The 3259-nt window shown below is 37.6% G+C and overlaps 1 long non-coding RNA gene across 1 annotated transcript; it reads left to right on the top strand.

Annotated features, from left to right (window-relative positions):
- Nucleotides 1-558: 558 nt before the first annotated feature.
- Nucleotides 559-1633, top strand: LOC145162790 (uncharacterized). Its single transcript, XR_013739336.1, has 2 exons — nucleotides 559-734; nucleotides 817-1633. It is a non-coding gene; the product is annotated as an uncharacterized LOC145162790 (long non-coding RNA).
- Nucleotides 1634-3259: the final 1626 nt, after the last annotated feature.

Below are 3259 nucleotides of genomic sequence, written 5' to 3'. Positions count from 1 at the left end.
ATCAACACATGTCTATGCTGATTTTAGGTGGGATCACGAAATCACACACTCATGTTCAAATGATTTCCCAACTAGCTCATCCTAAAGTCAAGAGTTGCAATTAATTTCAAAATGATATCCGAATTAATATTTAACATCTATTATTGGCCAGATAATAAATATTGTCAATTAATCTAATTTCATTAAGCAATTTTGACACTAAACATACATTTGAACATCAAGCAATTACCACACACTTTGTATCAATTAACTTAACACATAAAAATTTATCATTTTTCCCAGGTCAACTAAACCCCAAAATAAAAATTACTCCATAAAATTAAAACAAACAGCAATCACTAAATTAGGTTAAAACATCATTCGTTTAACAAAAATAATTATAAATATCGCACAAAATAGTAAATGATGTTAAATTTTTTGAATGAAAGTACCCCCCTGAGGCCCTGACTCGATTTCTACGTGTGATTGGGAGCCCAAAGAAGAGATCTGATTAGACCAAAGTGAAAATGTTAACCCAATGAAAGATTGCAGCCCATTCGATTTCTTGTGTGTCTTCGTGTATGCCAGCATCCAGCAACAGAAAAATCGATCCAACACTCTTTGTGCGTCTCCTTCCTGATCAATTCATAGAATCCGATGACACCATCTTCAATCGATCTCACCTTTCTCTTATTGATTTCTTAAAATCGATCACATATGCGTGCGTGTTAGCTTCCCAGTTGGAAATCGAACAAGTCTGCCCCTTTTTTGTGTTTTCTTCCTCTCGCTTGATCAATAGTACTAAAGGAATCCTCTTCTTCTTAAAATCAATTGCAGGTATCTCTTTTTCTGTTTCCCACCCCGGTTCGATCAGGTCCTTGCGTTGAACTCGTTGATGACACTGAAGGGCTCATGAAGGTAGAGGTTAGAAAAGGGGAAAGAGACAGTGGTGTATTGATGGTGGCGATAAAAAGGAGGGTTAAGGGTTTCAGGTTGGTTTAAGGTGAAGATGATGAAGGGTGGTTTATGGTGGAGGTTGTTGGATGTTTGTGGTGGGTGTTGGTATGGTAAAAAGGGGAAAAGAATATGATGAAGGTGGATGAATGGAGGCTGCGGAGGTGGGAATGGTGATGGATTAAGGTGAAGATTATGAAGATGAGTCAATGGTGGCTGATATGGAAGGATAAGGGTGGTGTTTTGGGGGTGCTGAAGAGTGACAATGGTAGAGGGTAAGCATCTGTAAAGATTGTGGTAATGGGTGGTGGTATGATGGCTGGATAAGGGTGATGTGTCTAGTAAGGGTTAAAGATGGAGTTTTGGTGATGAATATGGTGGGTGTTGGGTCTAGATGGTAGTCACGATAGTGGAGTGGAGAAGGGGGGTGATGGTGAAGGTGATGGGTGGTAGAGGTTTGAAGGTGGCAATGGAGATGGAGGAGGATCATGTTCTCCTAGATCGGTGGCAGGAGAGTCAAGATATTGCTGATGAAATCTTCCTAAAATGAGTTAAAGTCAACGAAGCCCTTTCCTTCTTGAATTTCACTTTATAAAAACTCAACTCAATGTTTTGTCCATGTTTTGTCTTTTGCTTTTGTTCGATTGCATGTTTGTTCCTGAAACATAAAAGATCTTATCGACTTGAACTTGATATTTTATTGAGCTCTTTAATCCTGCAACGTGAGCTTCAAATTAAAAGTATAACCCAATCATATTTTGTTGAAATGGTTGCTTAATGATTTATCTTTAAATCGGATATCTAACCAAACCCGAATATCTTCCATATGAAAACATCATTCATAGAATCTTGATCGCCAACCATAACAGTCAATTCTTTTTGAATTTTTGGACCCACCAAAGCAGGTCACACTTTCTTTAACAAGAGAAATAAATTTTGCAAATTCATTATAAAAATAATTTGGACTTCATGAAAATAAGACCAACTCCTATCAAAACCTATGGAATAGGCGGTAGGGAATCCGTGAAGTACATATTGCACTGCAATAACAAGTGAAATAAAATCGTCAATTCAATTGCAAAGCACAACATTTTATATTTTGATTTTCATAAAACAAAAACCAACTCCCACCAACCCATTGAATAAGCGGAAGGGAACCCGAGAGACTTCGAGTTGCGCTTATAATGACAAGTGGTAATGCAAGCAGCCAATTCATATCAAGAATGTTTTAAAAAGCTATATTTGGAATTCGTGAGATGAAAACCAACTCCCACCAATAGCTTTTGGAATAGGTGATGGGGACCTAAGAAACTTAGGTGAACTTGTAAAAAAAAATTAAGGGATCGTCAATTCGTTTAAGAGCTTTGGACCATAAAAGGAAGTTCAACTCCCACCAACCTATCGAATAAGCGTTGAGGGGCCCACCAAAGCAGGTCAATCCCAACTGAATGGGACAAAGAAACATCAACCAGGAGATTTGAAATCCATCACGAAATTTAACAAAAATTCGCCCTTTTAAGCTCAAAAGCTGTGTAAAATTTTTAAAATTAGGGGTAAAAATAGGTTTTCTAAATCGTTTAGTGAATGTAAAACGGACACTAAAAACTTACGATCTTTTTTTGTTCTCTATCGCCAACCGAAAACTTGCATCATTAAAGCTTAAACAGCTTCTCCGACAATGTTCTACCCTCTTATTGCAGTTCTAACTCTCATAAGAAATCCTTTGATATTTTCCTTGCAGGTCGATCTTTTATTGACATCTAGCGAGTGCGTCTTCACAACTGAACCTCCAACAACTACTCTTGCTTACACAAGTTTTAACACCGAGTCACTCCTAAAATTGAACACTTTCCAATCTATGTTAGGGTCTCTTAGTTAATCTCTAGTGCTACTAGTAACATTGAGACCATCAGGTCGAGCGTGGATCAATAACTTGATTCACTAATCATATCATGTATATTGTTGATGCACTTGTAACCCTTGGAAGGTATTACCGCCTGTCTTAACGGACATATTCGATCCTGAATGACTTCCTTCTAGGCATCTTTTATTTTTCCTATACCCACCTTAAGTGACGACTTGAAACAATCGTATGAAGGAAACACTCTCTCTGTCGATGTCGATCTTCCTGCTGTAATTCTTTGCACAAGGTAATCAAACCATACTATGGTTTGAACCAAATTCTCTAGGTCTAGTATATGTCGTGAGTACTTGATGTTTTCTTATGGAAAACTACGCCACCTATTGCATTTCTTATCTAATTGATCCTCTACTACGAGGATAAATCCCTTAATCGTGAAGGTATGAACCTAGATGGTTCTCTTGG

The sequence above is a fragment of the Lactuca virosa genome, chromosome 3, assembly GCF_052849685.1.
Source record: "Lactuca virosa cultivar CGN04683 chromosome 3, Lactuca_virosa_CGN04683_v6, whole genome shotgun sequence".
Taxonomy (NCBI): Eukaryota; Viridiplantae; Streptophyta; class Magnoliopsida; order Asterales; family Asteraceae; genus Lactuca; species Lactuca virosa.
This window is presented reverse-complemented; position numbering and strand designations above follow the sequence as displayed.